At 41.6% G+C, this 19,014-nt stretch overlaps 1 protein-coding gene and 1 pseudogene across 1 annotated transcript in view; one reads left to right on the top strand and one right to left on the bottom strand.

Moving 5' to 3' along the window:
- Positions 1 to 950, bottom strand: part of LOC113593895 (60S ribosomal protein L9-like) — a 45,457-nt pseudogene extending 44,507 nt beyond the window's left edge.
- Positions 1 to 19,014, top strand: part of LOC106971974 (uncharacterized) — a 328,414-nt gene that overhangs the window by 114,596 nt on the left and 194,804 nt on the right. The gene's annotated exons all lie outside the window — the stretch shown is intronic.

Genomic DNA, 19,014 nt, shown 5'->3' with positions numbered 1-19,014 from the left:
GATTTACTTACTAGAAGATTTACTTACTAGAATCACAATATATGACATGGCATCCTTTCAGTGGAAACGTATGGTAGGGAAGGTCTTCTCTTGAAGAGATTTGTGGGATTGGTTTTTGTCTAACCAAGTGGACTCCACTAAGATTCACTGAAGACCTACACAGTTTTAAATGGAATTAGATAAGCAGACAAAGCACCTGCTTGGATTGAAAGAGACCGAGAGAGCGGCACCTGGGTGGCTCAGTCAGTTAAGTGTCTGACTTCAGCTCAGGTCATGATCTCATGGTTTGTGAGTTCGAGCCCTGTGTCAGGCTCTCTGCTGTCAGTACAGAGCCCGCTTTGGATCTTCTGTTCCTTTCTCTGTGCCCCTCTCCAGCTTGTGTGCCACCCCCCTCCTCAAAAATAAATAAACATTTTAAAAAAAGAGACTGAGAGAGAACAAAATAAAGATGTCTTTGGACTCCCAAATTCTACTGGCAGAAAACAGGTTGAGAACACTATGTAGCTGCAAATGTGGGTTACCTTTCATTAAAAAAAAACGCAGGGAAGATCCAAAGAGTGGAACCAGGCATCTAGAGGTCAGAGCTGAGAGCCATAGAGAAGCATTCCAACCTTGAGACTTAATCAAGGAACTGCCAACATTTGCTTGTTTGGATTTCATCATTGTTGGGGACTCAGGATCCTGGCCTCCTCTTAGCACCTTTTCATAGTTCCATCCCGCACGGTATCAGGATTCATCTGTGTGGCCAATAGGCTGTAGCAGAAGTGCTGCTCTGTCATTTCCAAGGTTAGGTTACAAAGGACAGCAGCTTCCATTCTGAGATCTTTCTCCCTCTTTCATTTCCTCATCACTCACTTTCACTAAATATGTTGATATTTGTCCATATGATACCCTTTCAGAACATCTGGATCAGTATTCTTAGAAGGGTTGCTGCGTGTTATATTTTGCATGGCGCAATCCTGAGTTATGCCTGTTTGTCCTAGAATAATTGTTTCCTCATTGACTACCCAAGTGTTCTGGATTGGATGATAAATTACACGATCACAATTATTATTAACATCTCTAGCATCCTACACATTCAGCCATATGTCCATTTACATTTTGTTAAACCGTACCATTGTGTGGTGTGTATGCAGGCACGTGTGTGTGTGAGTGTGTGTGTGTGTGTGTGTGTGCGTGTGTGTGTGTGTGTGTGTGTGTGAGAGAGAGAGAGAGAGAGAAGCAGAGACAAAGAAAGCTGGTTTTTCAGGGCGCGTGGGTGGCTCAGTTGGTTAATCGTCTGACTTCAGCTCAGTTCACGATCTTGCAGTTCGTGAGTTCATTCCCTGCATCGGGCTCTGTTCTGATGGCTCAGAACCTGGAGCCTGCTTCACATTCTGTGTCTCCCTCTCTCTCTGCCCTTCTCCCGTTTGCACTGTCTCTCTCAAAAATAAGTAAACATTAAAAAAAGCTGGCTTTGCATCTCTCAATTATTTCTCATCCTTTTAAAATGTTTTTATAATTCTCTCCGCCTTCCTGGCCAAAAGTAACGAAGCATAGTTAGGAAAGTCATAGTCTATAAAGGTGGCTGCAAAAGTCCCATGTTTTCATTTGTCTCCTGGAACCTCAACCCTTACAGTAGCATATCCAGGTCTTAGAAAAACCAACTTCTACATATAATGCTTCAAGTGTTTTTTTGACCAATTTTATTTCATTTCTTTTTTCTTCCATGCAGGACCTGAAATGTGGAGGGGAAGGACTCAGTCAGTACATTCCTATGTCATGTTTAAACACTGACAAAACATTTGACAAGTACGTTCCTTCATGGTGGATTGAATGCATTTTATTTTATTTTGTTTGTTTCACTCTAGGTTAAATATGGGGCAATTATAGGTACCAAGCAGCCTGAGTTTGATTCACTTTAAGGATCAGGTTTGTGGGAGACATGACCTCTCTTCCTCCTGAGATTTATCTGTGCCCTTCCATTCCTATATGACTGTTGGGGATGGGGCCATCATAGTAATGGAAGTATAGCTTGGAACCACACCTTACTTACCTCTCAGGAAGTATCTAAATTCTTGGTCCAGTGTAGGAGCTTCCAAGATCAGGCTGTGGCACCTGCTGTTTCTCTGAGCCAGGAGAGGAAGTGCAGTAGTGGTGGGTGTGGGTTCAGAGGGGCTCTCAAGGTAGATGGTCTCCCTTTGAATCTCAGGCTTTTATGCCTTATGACCATGTGACCTCAAATAAGATGGTCAACATTCCCCAGCATCGGTTCATCAGTGAAGTAGAAATAATAATACCTCATTGGATTATCTGAAGGGTTAAATGAAATAATAGATATAATGTTTTCAAAAGAATACCTTGAACATGGTAGGCATCCCATAAGTGTTAGTTAATACTGTATATCAGGGGTTCTCAACAGGGATCAGTTTTGGCCTCAAGAGACATTTGGCAATGTCTGGAGACTTTTTAAAAAAAATGTTTTTATTTATTTTTGAGACAGAGAGAGACAGAGCATGAGCAGGGGAGGGGCAGAGAGAGAGGGAGACATAGAATCCAAAGCAGGCTCCATGCTCTGAGCTGTCAGCACAGGGCCCAACGCCGGGCTCGAACTCACGGACTGTGAGATCATGACCTGAGCTGAAGTTGGACGCTCAACCGACTGAGCCACCCAGGCGCCCCTGGAGACATTTTTTTTTTATTATTATTATCATGACTGGGACTAGGGAAGGGTCTGTTAATGGCATCTGGTGGTCGGGGGCCAGGGATCTTGCTAAACATTCTACAATGCACAGGCCAGCCTCTACAACAAAGGATTATGGGGTTCAAAATGTCAATAGTGCAGAGGTTGAGAAATCCTGTTGTATATATCAATGCGGTTTGCTCATTGTAATTTTACTTAATTTCTAATCTGACTAGCAGAGAAAATAAGGTATCAGCTGGAGTGGGGCCTGTCTCTCTGTGAAGACAATTCAGTGCCTCAGGGAACATGCCAAGCAGGCAAGATTGTATTTTGCTGAGATGTCATTCAGTTCAAGGTGGTATCACGGAGGTATAGGGTAGCATGTTCCCAGCGCCCAACTTTTCTGTGTTAGGACTTCAGACCAGGAAAATGGCCAGGGATGTCTGCAGGACATTATACGCAAGGGAGTTAATTACAGACTCATTTACAATAGTGAGAGTTGGAACAAACCTAAATATCCAACAATAAGAGATTATGCCATGGGGAAAAAAATCGAGTCACATGGAAAATGCCTATAATGTACAAAGTGGTAAATATGGGTTACAAAATAGTATTTACATCATCAGTCTTATTTTGTAAAGCATAAAAAGGTATTTTTGTTTTTTGCTACCTGGCTATGAGGAACGGACCTCAATATTTCATCAGTGTTTATATCAGGGTCATGGACTAATGGATGACTGTTGTGGGGCTTTTTATACAATTAAATTTTGCATAATGTGCAAACATAAGCATATATTTCTATAATCACAAAAGTAATAAGTATTGTATATGAGGGGAAACAGAGAGTAATAATATGCCACAGGACCTAATTCAAAATGAGCTCATGTCTGGTCTGATTCCTGGTCTAGGGTCTGACTACTCACTCCAAGGGGACACCAATCTCTAGACTTACCTCTCCGTACCTGATAAGGTGTTAAAACTGTGTATTAACCTTTTGATGTGCATTGTGTTTCTTTTTAACTAAGGGAGGTATTCTTAGGAAACCTTTAATTACAAAGACCTAGGATTGTAACTAAGGACCTTCCCCCCACCTTTAGGATGATAATCATGAATTCAGCATCTAATTATTTAGATGAAGTTTTTAAGATATTTCATGAGTGCCTTACAATGCTTATCAAAAGAACAAAGAAAGAAACTGAGGAAACCATCTCACTGTGGTTAACACATCATGTTTGATGTTTACTAATGAAATCTGTTTTACCTTCATAACTGTATAATAGGGCCATTAAAGACAATAGATACAGTAGTTTAAAAGTAATAAAATTTACAACAAAGTGTATTTAATTTGAAATTGAATTGCCAGCAAATGGTGTCCTAATGAACCCTTGTGTCAATGGAGCTCTAACCAAATTAAGGGAAATCATTTCTATCACAAGAAACTAAATCAGCTGTGAGATCCAAAAAGGCCATTCCTCTGGTGGGGGTACAGTCATTGTCACAGATGGCTCTGCTGATGGAAGTAAGCTTAAGTTAGGAGAAATGAAATACAAGATCCTTCTTAATTCAAATGAATTTGGGAACACAGGCAAATGTTAGAAAATCAAAATTAAATAAATAAATAAACGAATGAATGCATAAATAAATAAATAAGTGAGTCATAAAAAAGAACCTCAAATAAAGGCAGTAAATGTTAACAGGAGGAAAAAAAAAAGCCTGGGGAACGTTTTTGAAGGTAGAAATAGATCTTGATTTCTGGCCATTGCATTACAAAAATAAAAAGTTTATGTCATATCAGCTATTCAGCTATTTGAACGATTCCTCTCTTTCCAAGTTTCTTCATCGGTTTATAAGATTGAAGGAGTGGGGGGCTGAAAATGAAGTGGCAAAATGTCTTACCAAATATTTGATCTTCGGTAATTTCTGAAACGAGCCACATTTTAATTGCTGGGAGATCAGTATTGACTACAGGGAGTCTTGAATCTTATAGAGATCACATTTCAAAAGCTACTCATCTCCCTAACTTTAATCAGCGGTAGTTGTGTGGTATTTATCTAATTCTCAGTTAATCTGACACAATGTTTGAGGAAAACATCAAATTGTGTTGCGGTTCCAAAGGCAAACCTTTTCATTATCCCCATTGTCAATTTCTCTTCCTTTTATCTCCCCTCCTCTTGTACCTGCTGCAGAGTGCCAAGTCACCCATTAATTGCACATCGAGATGTCTGGAAAGAAAACAGGCCGGCCGAGCTCTGTACTCGCACAGACGTAACTCACGAATCAAAGGCAGCAGCAGCAGGACCTTGCTGGAAGGTGAGACTCTCATGACTGACTTTTTCTCGGATGCAAAAATGTGAAATGATGAGATCAAAGGTTCTTGGCTCGCTGTCCTGGTTGGCTTTTCCTCCTGCTGGGACCCTCTAGAGAAACAGAGTTTCAACAGGTCTTGGTAAATATCTTTGAGGAGAATTCTACGCTCAAACAGAAGGGCTAAAATTCTCGACTGTAAAGCATTGGGAATTCCTCAAGAATGGTGTGCACAGTGCCAGGCTGGGTTCCCACTAGACAATGAGGCGGGACTGTCTCCATGCAAATGAGACAGGTTTGAGATTTGATGAGTCTTCTGTCTTCTGTCCCTACTCATCTGACACTCGCTTTGAGGAAGGTTGTAAATGCAAGAGAGATTGTGGTATAATTCCTCAGACTGGCATTTCTGCCCCCTAGTCACCATTCGATTATCTTCCAAATTGCTGTGTTTCAGAGAGATAAAGATTTTTTATGGCTTGCTGACTTGAAACAACCACAAGAGCCAGCAAAGAAATGACTAAGTGGCCATGCATAGTAATTCCATTGGTAAATGACAAAATCTTTGTTTGTATGATATTTCCAAAATTACTACAGAAGATGGATCTAAAATACAAAATGTCACATTTGGCATGCAAAACTATCACAATATATTTCAGTATAAAATTCATAGAGGCGTTTAATTTAGAATGTGTTTAATAACTCGGTCTGCCTGCATCAGTAATCCTGCCTTGAGGTTTAAAGAGCTTGTCTTATTTATTCACATGGCGTTAATTTTTAAAAAAAAATATTTTTGGAAGCCAACATATTAAGGTTAAGTCTTTATTGTTAATTAAGATTTTCTAATTAAGCCAAAAATAATTGTTATTCTGATTGGTTTTTAAGTATGACTTCTGTGAGAAAACAAAAGAAGTTTAGCAACTTCCACTGTTTATTTAGCTGTGATTTGATTCCAGAAGCATACTATCTATATGGAAATATATATTATCGCTCACAAAATAAAGTCTAGGCAGGATTAAAAGGTACTTAACCGTTGGCTGCAGATTAATGGGTAGCTACTAACTCCAGGAGCCAAGAGAGTACAGTAAACTGCTTCGAAGAACGGCATTATTTTTTGCTTAAAGCACAATGTAATAGAGAATTCTTTGAGGTCAAATGATTCCAAAGACTATTTGGGACTTGTGAGTATAGAAAACATGACTTAATGACATTTGAGTTATTAATAATCCCAGGTTAATTTTTGTTTAATCTGAAACAAGTCCATTAAAAAAATCTTATCCATTTGGATAAACTTTCCAGCACTTGCTAAAAATGAAAATGGCCTATTCCTAAAAATGAAAATGGCCTATTCCTGTGAGTGGAAGGGAAGCAATGAAGTTCAAATGCCCCATAAAATGTTCTTGACTCCTGTTCTTCAGTTACATACAATGTATGCTAAGTTTTAGGTTAAAGCACACACAAATGCTACTCCGTCCTTTAGGTTGTTTTTTTCCTCTCCTTGGAAGCCCATGGGGTAAGTTGACCTCATGCTTAAACTGAATAAAAGTATTTATCAGGTGAAGGGTTTGTTTGACCTACTTTGGACTTGACTCATCAAGGTGGTATAGGGACCAAGGGCAGGCTGCCCCAAATGTACCACAAGGGCACACAGACTATTTTGAATTGAAGCTACGTGAGAGACAGCCAGTGCAAGACCACTCAGATCCTCCTCCGTCCCCCTGAAAATAGGAAATAAATCTCCCATATGAAAGGTACCCTCCCTTTACTAAGAAGTGAAAAGACATCCTTATCAGCAGAGATTGGAACTTTCAAGCGAAGAACGCTGTAGAAAGCTTGTTATTTTTTTTTTTTTAACTGATCTACAATCTCAGCCCAGATTTTGCTTGGAATTACTTCCTAATTAAAACTCTTAAACACCCGTTTTCTTTATCCTGTTTCTTTCTCGCAACATTATTTTGTTTCTTCCTAACATGTCTAAAAACTGCTTTCCTTGGTCATTTCTTTATGTCTCATTTTCATTTTTGGGCCTCCTTGTGCGTGTCAAAAAACGTTGGCTTCTTTCTCCAGTTCATCTGTTCACGTAAACTTAATTTTCAGTCCAGCAAAGACCTGGAGGGGTAGAGAAAAAAGCATTTTCCTCTCCTACGGCATCCTGTGGTCTGTGATTAGTGTCAGAGGTAAGGGTTTTTGCCTTCCAAACTCTTTAGTTTGAAACTCACGGCCCATACTCACCCTCCCAGATACCTCAAAGAGGCACGATGTGTGGTTTTCAGAAGTGTTGGTATCCTGTTAATTCTATCTTATTATAATAGATGAATGGTTTCTGATGTCACAGATCATTAACATACCATGCTTAAAAATTGGCTAACCTTTCCCCTGGCATAATTGGCAGTCTTGCCTTTTGACCTCCTAATTATATATTGTGTGTCCTCCTCTGTTATCATTGCTAATACCTGACAATTACAGGTTGAGCGAAAATAATTGTCTATTTCCCCCCACCCCCCAAGAAGTGCATTGTGGCTAATTGTGTGGTTTCATCCAGTTCCTGCGTATTTCAGGAGACCTGCCTTGTCTTTAGGTTGAGCGCGGCCAGGCGCCTCAGCATCTTCAAGTACGGATGAAATGTGCAAGAGGCCTCAAGAACAAGGCTCCCCGAGGCTCCTACTGCCTTAGGGTGTCCCTGCTTGGTCGACCAGGTGGCTGTGTCTTCCAGTGGCAGCAAACGGAGCAGCTGAAGACTAGAACACACCCAGTGAGGCATGATGGAAATTTTTATGATCTGGGGCTCTATTTCCACGAAAGCCTTTATGTGGTAAGCTGGCCTTTTTGTGTAGCTTCCTCACTCTTCCTATCTATCCATCTTTTCGTCTCTACTCATGTGGCTTGAGATATTCAACTTTGCGGAGTGAACAGAAAGGGTTGCATTCATTCATTCGTTCCTTCAGCCAATACCCAATGAGCCCTCACTATGCACCAAGCATGTGTTGTGGACCATAAAGGGACACCCTAAGTCCCGTGTAAAATGGAAATGCTGTCTTTATTTAGCAACCACATATATGGTGGATGCTTGGTCTAGTTCTCCTCCTTTTTAGGATTTACATGCTGAGTGATTAATGATGTACATTGTTGGGCGTGTAGTACATGGATAAGCGTGTAAGCAGCCAGGGATGCTGATTTTAGGTGAGAGCCAAGCTTGAGGCCAGAAGAGAAGTTGGAAGGATTGTTCAGAAAATATATTATGGATATAGGGAGGGGTTCTAGAGAAGACAGTGCTGAGTAAAGGAGGAAGAAGGTGGGTAAGGTTAACCAGTGACCCTGGATGCAGGGATGAGAAACAGGCTGGAGACCATCAAGTCCCCTTTGGAAGCAGAGAGAAGGCTCAGTCTCGTCTGGGGCATGTTCCATGAAACTCTAGCCCTCCCCCCCCCCTCCCCCGCCCACACACAAAAAAGAAAGGAGGGTGGGGAGGGGCATCTGGGGGGCTCAGTAGGTTGTGTCTGACTTCAGCTCAGGTCATGATCTCATGGTTCGTGGGTTTGAGCCCCTTGTCGGGCTCTGTGCTGACAGCTGGGAGCCTGGAGCCTGCTTCGGATTCTGTGTCTCCCTCTCTCTCTGCCCTTCCCGTGCTTGTGCTCTGTCTCTCTCTGTCTCTCAAAGGTGAATAAATGTTAACAAAATAAAATAATAATAATAATAATAATAAAGGAGGGTGGGTTAGTCCTGGGACACTTACCACATGCTGGTGCATTGGACGTTGAGCATGAGCACAGACTGTCCACAAATACAGAACTGCCTTTTACACTATTAATTTGAAAGAGTAAAACACACATCTTGAGGGTCCATATAGGTATCGCAGAGTGATATTTAAGAGAAAAGCTAATTTCTCTCTAAAATAGATAGGAGTGTGTTCTCTTTCTCCATTTCCCCTTAGGTTTTGTGCTAAAAGGTATCCTTTTAATTAATTTTAGCATGTGGTATTTCATTAAGGGTTGTAATCCATTATTCACATGAATATACTCTGCAGATAATGTCTTGTATTTATTCTGACCAACTGAAAAAATTAGAATAAGAGGCAAGACTGTAAAAAATGAGCCATTCTGTATGGTAGGTCTATAAACTACACACGTAGGCTGTCATTATTTACTTGTTCTGAGAAGAGAATTATCAACCTTCATTTTTTTGCCACCTTTACTTTCTAGATATCTAAGACCCTTGAGGATAGTGTTTTTTTTGTTGTTGGTTGGTTGGTTGGTTGGTTTTTGTCTTTTGTTTTTTTCTTTTTAATGGTCAACAACTCTGTAGTGAATTTTAAGAATAGAAAACATATGGGCGCCTGGGTGGCTCAGTCGGTTGAGTGTCTGACTTTGGCTCAGGTCATGATCTCACGGCTGGTGGGTTCGAGTCCCGCATTGGGCTCTGTGCTGACAGCCCAGCGCCTGGAGTCTGCTTCAGATTCTGTGTCTCCTTCTCTCTCTGCCCCTTCCCCATTTGTGCTCTGTCTCTGTCTCTTAAAAATAAATAAATGTTAATTTAAAAAAAAAAAGAATAGAAAACCTATAGCATCCATAAAAGCCATGCCGTTGAATAATGTGTGCAAAGTCTCAGGTGACCTCTGTGTTTAGAAGTTGATGGGGCTTTGGGGCGCCTGGGTGGCTCAGTCGGTTAAGCGGCCGACTTCGGCTCAGGTCGTGATCTCGCGGTCCGTGAGTTCAAGCCCCGCGTTGGGCTCTGTGCTGACAGCTCAGAGCTTGGAGCCTGTTTCAGATTCTGTGTCTCCCTCTCTCTGACCTTCCCGCGTTCATGCTCTGTCTCTCTCTGTCTCAAAAATAAATAAACGTTAAAAAAAAAAAAAGAAGTTGATGGGGCTTCAAAAACAAAGAAAACAAAGCCTGCTTACCGCTGGGAGCCTAATAGACTAAATAGACATTTGGTGAAAGTCACAGCTTCATCCCAAGGTGTATCCACAGTCTACTTCAGATAGGATTTGGAGAATTGGCCGTGTTGATGGTGGTGAGAACACCAGAGGTCTCTTTCAAACAAGAGACCGGAACTCTTCCTGGGAAAGAATTCTTCCTGAGAGAAAAGGAATCCCCGCTGAAAAACATTCACTGGGGAGTCAACTCTCAGTTGGCTCATCTGTGAGATGAGGTTAAAAATATGTGCCTCTCAGATGCATCGTGAGAAATGATGGAGATAATACTTGGGGAAATACACAGAATTCAGAGGCTTCTTTTGTTATTGCTATCATTATTCTGTTTCTTTGATAGTGGAGCCCATAAATGTTTCCCCAGTGGACTTTCATTTGAATATCTATGACATGTTCATATTTCAAGTAACTTTCAAACTAACCTTTGCTTGAGAACAATGTCGGTTAACGGTTTTTTCCTCTAATGACTGATCCCAAAGGCTTTGTGAAGAAATGTGGGATAATTGTGAGAGGAGTTAGTCTAGGGTAGGTAGGGAGAGGACATTTTCCCTGGGGGAACCCACTGTCTCTGTGGAACCAGACTTTGAGGATGTGTTCTAAGAAAGCAGCAAGCATAATTTAACCCCTGAGCTGAGGTCTTGGTTCCTACCTATCACCTCAGAGAAATTTCAGAAATGTGGTGTTACCCAAAATTTCAGTATATTATACAATTAGTATTAATATTTATTTAGAGGATCTTAAGCAGGTCCACGATCAGCGAGGAGCCTGATGTGGGGCTCGATCCTATGACCCTGGGATCATGACCTGAGCTCGTGACCGACCCTCAACTGACTGAACCACCTAGGGGTCCCTAAAAGACAGAGCATGAGTGGGGGGAGGGTTAGAGAGAGAGAGAAACACAGAATCTGAAGCAGGCTCCCGGCTCAGAGCTGTCAGCACAGAGCGCGACACGGAACTCGAACCCTTGAACTGTGAGATCATGACTTGAGCCGAACTCAGATGTTTAACCGAATGGGCTACCCAGAGCCCCAAAATTTAGCTATTTTCTTTAAAAAAAAAAGAGTTCAATGAACACCTAACAGGCAGGTACATTCTTTTTGTGCCTTTTAATTAAGTATCTGAAAATGTAAAGCATGGAGATAGGTTACAAAACATATTATTCAGTTTGCTTTCTAGAGCCATTTTCATTAAGAAGTGTTTTATGGGGCGCCTGGGTGGCTCAGTCCGTTCAGCATCTGACTTCGGCTCAGGTCATGATCTCACAGTTCTTGGGTTCAAGCCCCGCGTTGGGCTCTGTGCTGACAGCTCAGAGCCTGGAGCCTGTTTCAGATTCTGTGTCTCCCTCTCTCTCTGCCCCTCCCCCACTCACGCTCTGTCTCTGTCTCAAAAATAAATAAATATTAAAAAAAAAAAAGAACTGTTTTCTGGTAGGGGCACCTGGGTGGTTCTGTCGGTTGGGTGTCCGACCTTGGCTCAGGTCATGATCTCACAGCTCGTGGGTTCGAGCCCTGCGCCTGGCTCTGTGCTGACAGCTCAGAGCCTGGAGCCTGTTTCAGATTCTGTGTCTCCCTCTCTCTCTGCCCCTCTCCTGCTCATGCTCTGTCTCTCTCTCTCTCAAAAATAAATAGACATTTAAAAAAAATTTTAAAAAATAATAAAAAGAACTGTTTTATGGTAAAAGGAGATACGAGCGTTTTTATCATTGTTATTATTGGTTTAGATGCCCATCCCCGTCTGCCACCATCAAAGCATGAACTCTGAGTGCAGAAGCCACATATATATTGCTGTGTTTGCTTTGGGAATATTCCATGCACGCTGTTGGGGGTTCCTAACAGAGTGTGCTACAGTTCAAATGCCAGGAGGGACTAGAAGATGAAGAGGTGCCCCAAGGACGCCTTCAGGGAGAAGGCAAAACCACTATGTGATTCTGTTATGCCCAGAATTCGTGATCCCCAAAGACCACTAGGGAGCCGAGTCTGATGCAAAAGCAAAAGAGCCTTTATTCGAGCTAGCTCGATCTCAATCCCCTACCTGCACCGACGCAGCGGTGAGATACCAGGGAGAGAGAGCGAGTTTCAAAAGCACAAAGGTTTTATAGGGGTCTAGGGGCAGCCTATTGACTGGGGAAGGGTCGTGGCCTCGGCCGATTGGCTGGGGAAGGGTCCTGTTACACAGGTCGCTGGGCGTGTTTTGATCAGGAAGTTTGAACGGGTGAGTGGGAGGTTACTCAAGGGGAGGAGGCGCGATCTGAGGTTTCTGCGATTTTCTCGGAAAAGGGGTCATGTCAGGGACATAGTCACTCAAGGTGGAGAACACAGAACAAGATGGAGTCGGCCGGCATAGGCCCGCCCTTTCAATTCATGTTGCAAGATCATTCACAGTGTTGGGGTGTCCCTGGGTGGCTCAGTCAGTTAAGTGTTCGACTCTTGGTTTCGGCTCAGGTCAAGATCACGGGGTTGGGAGATCGAGCCCTCTGTCGGGCTCTGTGCTGACAACTCCGGAGCCTGCCTGAGATTCTCTTTCTCTCTCTCTCTGCCCCTCCCTCTGCCCCCTTCCCCCCAATAAATAAACAAACTTAAAAAATATTCACAGGGCTAAAAAGTACATCAAGTCTGCAGGGGAAATCAGAGCCCGGTCCTTCTTTCAGTAGTAAAATGCATTTTTCCCTTCCTGTCAAAAAGAACAAAAAGTATCTTGGAATCGTGGAAGTAACAACCCCAAATTTTCTTCCCCTGTGTCAGAAGCAAACAAACAAAAATAATTACCTCCTGCCACAGCCAAGGAAAATTTACTCTTTAACAGCCTGACAAAATGTCACGGAATTACATCTATCCCTTGGTATCACCTAACAAAATCCTGGATCCCCAAAGAAATACACCAGGCTATTTCACATTCAGTGTATATAAGAAAAGTACACAGTTCAGGACAAAACCAACACAAGAAAAGCACCAAAACCTCCAGAACTTGACAGGAAAGAGAAGTCATCGGAGGCTGTTTGATTTCAGAATAAAAATTCTGCTGCTCAAAGTCCTGTTCATTCCACTGGGCTCTACCCAATAACAGCAAATTTTTCACTAACCACACAATTCTGCCTGCCAGTCACTCTGTTAGCAGTGTGTGGGAGACTGACAGTTAAAACAGCAAGTTTTCCAGAAATATAATACTTTTAATAATAGGAATACACATACGGGAATGCATAAATGTGCATTGTGTATGTAACTGATATAGGGACACTTAAGACATTTTTGTCCCTACTTTTAAAATGCAAGTCTAAGGGGCTCCTGGGTGGCTCAGTCAGTGAAGTGTCCAACTCTTGCTTTCGGCTCAGGTCGTGATCTCACGGTTCTTGAGTTAGAGCTCCGCATCAGGGGCTCCGCACTGACGGTGCGGAGCCTGCTTGGGATTCTCTCTCTCTCCCTCGCTCTCTGCCCCTTCTCCTAGTCACTCTCTCTGTCTCTCAAAATAAATCAATAGTCTTCAAAAAAGCAATACAATAAAATGGAAGTCTAAGACAGGGTCGTCTCTATTGTAACTCCACGAACAGGAGAAATTGGCTTCATAAGGTCATTTGGGAGGGCAGGGTACCTTACAAATGCTAACTGTGGGGGAGGGGGGGAGGAGTGGTCCCTTATTCCCACGCGGAAAGGAGGGACTGAGAAGGCATTGCCCCGGAGGGTAAATTACAGAAGCACCTAGTCTGCTGAGGAAATGCCTGCATTACCCTCTTGTAAGGTTACACGGTTAATGGATGTTGGAATGAGGGTACAATGTTACACATCACAGTTGGCTTCCCTTTTGGCATCAGGCTGTGTCAGGAGGCAAATATTTGCAGGTTAAGGTGAAAAGGTTGCTCATAGGGTTGGAGAAGTCTCCTGAGGGAGGTAGTGGACACATTGGAGAGCCCAAAGGCAGTATCACCCCCAAGCTCCCAAAATATGACTTCCAGATACCGTCACTCAGATTTTGTTTAAATAAATTTACATCGTAACATTGATTTTCTCCTTTTGCAGAGCGGAGGTGGTCAAAAATGATGAGTTAACTGACAAGTCTGAGCTCCAGTCCCCTCGTGTAAAATGTTTGAATACTCTAAATTATGGATTTTAAATGTGGGTTCATTTTCTTTGAAGAGTTTGAATAATTCCTTGGTGGAGACATTTGGAACCTGCTTGTCCTTTGACACTTATCCTGGAAATCTTTCGTATAGAAAACATCGCCTTTTTTGTGGATCGTGGTCATTGACGACAAACAGGCTAGGGTCTTTGAGAAGATATATGCCAAAAAAAAAAAATATGCCTTTTGTCTTTCAGTTTTGGCAGGGTGATAAACTAAGTTAAATATGCAGATTATCTTAGTCTACCATTCTGCCAGAATCAGGAGTCAAAGGCATGTTTTGTTTTCAGATTAGGTTCTATGAACACCTGGAAATTCTAGATGTGATAAGAGCAGATAGCTCTGAGATGCTCAGATAAACACCTAAGAGAGAAAAATGATTTCCTTGGTTATCAGAAATGAAGAGGAAATTGAAAATCAGAGAGGGAAGTGAGTAATCCGAGGTTATGGCTGCCTTGGATGGGGGGGGTGGGGAGAAGAGAGTATCAATCTTGGGTATCTAAAGTTTTAGGTTTCAGTGACCATTCAGGAGGTAAGGCCTTGGTCCCATTAGCTATGGAGTGTTGAAAGTCTCCTGCATAAATCAAGGATGTTCAAGACTAGTCTGAAAAGGACCAGCCCAAAAAAAAAATCTGCTCTCAATAGGGAAATAAGAAACTCCTCTTTCTCTAGGCTCTGCTGACAATTTTATTTCTCCAGGGGTGCCGGGTGCCTGGTGCCTGAGTGGCTCGGTTGGTTAAGCATCCAATGCTTAGTTTTGGCTCAGTTTCATCATGATGAGATGGTTCATGAGTTCAAGTCCTGTGTCGGGCTCAGTGCTGACAGCATGGAGCCTGCTTAGGATTCCCCCTCTCTCCCTCTCTCTCTCTCTCTCTCTCAGAATGAATAAACTTAAAAAAATATTTTTCCTGTTAATCTAGAAATAGAATTCCTATGATGGAAAATATATAGTAGTTGAAATGAAAAACTCAAAAGGTATATAATATAGATTAGACCTTCTGAGGAGAGAGCTAATGGCAAGCTAAGACCTTGCTTGGACTGCACCACTAAGGGATAAAGAGATGGAAAAAGTGAAGTGATTTGGGAGAAGGTCTCACGTGCCTCTTATAATATTTCCGGGAGCAGAAAATAGAGAGAAAGAGGGAATAAACATTACATGAGTTAATTTCTCAGCGAAGTATTAATTTCCCGGACTTGCTGGAAAACCCAAGCTCTCAGATTCAAGGAGCAAAAGTCTGTGAGCAGGAGAAAATACAATCAATCCACAGGTGGACGCATTGTGATGAACAGCAAACGGCAATATAGAAGTCTGAGGACAATTGAACAACGTATTCAGTGCCGTGGGAGAAAATTTAAGAAGATGGTTACCTAACTTACCCTTCAAGAGTTAGGATAGGGAATGGTCCAAATGAAGAGAAACACTTTTGCCTAAGAATACTGTATTAGCATCTTAAAGCTGCCTTAACAAAAGGCTGTAACCTTAGTGGCTTAAAAAAAAAAAAGAATTTTACTGTCTTACAGTGCTGGAGGCGAGAGGTTTGAAGGCAGGATGTCAGCAGGGCCCTGCTCTCTCAGTCTGTGCTAGAGAAGAGTTGACCTATGCTTCTCTTCTCACTGCTGGTAGCCCCAGGTGCTCCTTGGCCTGTGGATGGACCACCCCAATCGTCTGTCTTCACATGACCCTCTCCCCGTGTGTCTTTACATCATCTTCCCTCTGTGTGCATTTGTCTTTGTGTCCAAATTTCCCCTTTTTATAATGACACCAGTCGTAATAAGTTAGGACCCACCCTAATGACCTCATCTTAACTTGGTTAAACTTGCAAAGATCCTATTCCCAAATCAGATCACATTCTGAGATTCTGCGGGTTCGGATTTCAATATAGCTTCTTTGGGGGGGAGTCCGTTCAATCCAGAACCCATGTATCCTTCATAGAACCTTGCTAAAATAACTAACAAGGAATATCTCTCAAGAAAAGGAAGAACGAAAGAACTGATGTCATCTTGTACTATTCTTTTGAATCCTCTATATTTGAAATGTTTTGTAATTTTCCAAAGGAATACTAAATAAACAGTATGCCTTTACTATTCAGTTTTGATAAACTATTAGGCAATTAAGAGCTTTTGAATAGCAGAGGAAGGAATAAATGATTGTATCATTTATATAGTTAACATGATTATTTCTCCAACTAATGAACTCAAAGTTAAATCAAGAGTTGTGGCTAAGATATCTCTACTTGCACAATATGTACACCAAATTTGGAAAGCACTGATTTCGACCACTCATATATGCATGGAAATTCATTTTGTTTACAGCTACAAAGATGAGAAGCTATAGGAAATGGTGCTATAGAAAACCACTACGTAAGGAAAATCTTATTCTAAGAAAATTGGACTGATCCTTTGAAAACTTGGTGAAAGATTTTACTGTCTTCCATCGTACTTGGTTTCTAATATTCTAATCTATGTGGGTAAATAAACATGGAATCTTCAGAGCTGTAGGGAAAATTGAAAGAGAAGAGAAATCAAAGTACTTTGTAAAAATCTAAAGTCATAAATTAAGAATTGTAATGACTATGAGAAGCATTTTGCATTATCACTTAAAGTATTATCACTATTTAAATATATTTAAATATGACAAAAACATTACTGTTGCACTTTAGCAACAGTATCTGAGCTGAAAGAACATTTTGTTAATTATTTGATAAAACTGCTATGCTTATAATTCTCATCTTCATTGGGTACAGGCATTGGCCAACTTAAACAAATGATACAGGGGCGCCCAAGTGACCCAGTCCGTTGAACTTCTGACTCTTCATTTTGGTTCAGATCATGATCCCAGGGTTGTGGGATTGAGTCCCGCTGGCATTGGGCTCTGCTCCGAGTGTGGGACCTGCTTGTGATTCTCTCTTTCTCTCTCTGTCCCTTTGTGCCTCCCCTACTCAAGCACTCTCTCTCTCTCTCTCTCTCTCTCAAATAAAATGTAAAAAAATGATACAGATGGTAGGTTAAAGAAACAAAACCAGCAGAATTGAGGCAAAGAACATTGATTAATGAATTAAAAAACAATTCTGAAAGGTCATGTTCTCAAGTTGGGCTAAGCCTTCAGGCAGCTCTAACAAACGTGACCAGGCTGTCTGTATGGAGCAGGTAACCCATGCTGACTCCGAATTTGCTGACATTACAGGGTTATTATTTCTGGAAGGATGTAGCATTCTGGAACAATTTCTCTAATGATTCCATTAAGACCATGGTTTCCTTTAATTTGGGCTTCCATATTTCATTTTTCACATTACCCGACACCACAAAGAAAATAAAACCGGGTCTTGGATAGAGTGTCTGTGTCACCAAGGGGGGAAAGAAATCACTCAATTTTGACGATACTTAACCCCATTTTATTTGATAAGCACATCTGTTGTTTGAATCACATGTCAGCGTGTGCATGATGAAATTCTATGAATGCTAGTTTAAAGGCAAAAAAGTAATGTGCCTTACGGTAAGTTGTGGCAATCGGAGGATTTAAGAAAGAAGCCAGACACATGCCATCCTTTGATTGGATAGTATTTAAAAGCACACCACAGCAAAGAAGCTACAGGAAAAGAAATATCTAGAATAGAATGTGACGACCACACAGGCTTCCACCTGACAGAATCGCAGTGAGCAGCCGATTATTAGTCTCTTACTTTCAAGAGGATCTGCTCTGTACTAAATGTGACCGAATGAGGCTTTTTCTATGGATGAAGGTAAGGACAATACCTCTTAATTCCTTGAAAACAATCTTTTGGAAATACTTCCATAGAAAATTTTCTTGTATATTCAAATGGGAAGAATAAATAAAGGGAACCAGACCATGGTAGGATGGCAGATACGTGTGCGCTCTTTACCTGGAATTGAATTTTGGTTTCCAAAATCTGCTTAGCGATGAGACTTAGAGCAGGTGCCCAATCTCAGTTGGTTAAGCGTCCAACTTCGGCCTGGGTCATGATCTTGTCAGTCTCGAGTTTAAGCCCCGTGTCGGTCTCTGTGCTGACAGCTCAGAGCCTGAAGCCTGCTTCAGATTCTGTATCTCCCTCTCTCTCTTTCCTCCTCCCCCGCTCACACTCTGTCTCTCTCTCTCAAAAATAAATGAACATTTTTAAAAAACTTAAAAGGATAAACAGTTGTGTACAATATTTGTATCTTAAGTCCATTCTTTCTAAAACCAGTAAAGTGTTTATTTTTTTATTATTTTAAAAATGTTTATTTACTTTTGAGAGAGACAGAGAGAGTGTGAGCGGGGGAGGGGCAGAGAGGGAGGGAGAGAGAAAATGCCAAGCAAGCTTTGTTGCTGTCACAAACCATGAGACCATGACCTGCACTGAAGTCAGGAATCAGACCCTCAACCTACTGAGCCACCCAGGTGCCCCCAGTAAGGTGTTTTAGACCAAGATAGAATTTTCCGTTTTCACTAATATTATGGCGTGTAACCTCAAAAGAAATAAGTGAGATAAACATTAATATTTCTATTTCATAAATGAGAAACTGCATTTTGGAGAAATGATGCTAGTTATCCAAGATCTTATAGCTTAGTAAGGAAATGTTGGCAATGAAACCCTTGCCCTGTACCTCTGCCTACTCAACTACCTTCTGTCTCTAAAAAGGGCTTTCCACTGACCCCAGGGGCATGCTCAATGTTCCTTTGGTCGTCATTAGGGAAAGCGGTCTTTCCATCACCTCACTCTAGGACTTTCCTTTTAACACATAAGTTGACTTCCCATTACTCTTAAGATAAATCAAAGTCTTTGCCATGGATTCAAACAGACTGGTAATATGGCCTCAGCTTCTGTCCACAGTCTGATTACCCTCATTAATCAGAGCCAACTTCCCATTATGAGCCCAGGCACACTCTTAGCTCGGGCTATACTCAAGTTCTATATATCCTACAAGTTTGGTGTGCCATTGGGCATTTGTCCCCAATGGCAACTCCTACATATCCTTCAAATCCCAGACTCAATCACTTTTGTTATCATTTACACGC

The sequence above is a fragment of the Acinonyx jubatus genome, chromosome B2 (genome assembly GCF_027475565.1).
Source record: "Acinonyx jubatus isolate Ajub_Pintada_27869175 chromosome B2, VMU_Ajub_asm_v1.0, whole genome shotgun sequence".
In the NCBI taxonomy this organism is placed as follows: Eukaryota; Metazoa; Chordata; class Mammalia; order Carnivora; family Felidae; genus Acinonyx; species Acinonyx jubatus.
Note: the sequence above shows the minus strand (reverse complement) of the source record. Positions and strands in the feature narration are given on the sequence as shown.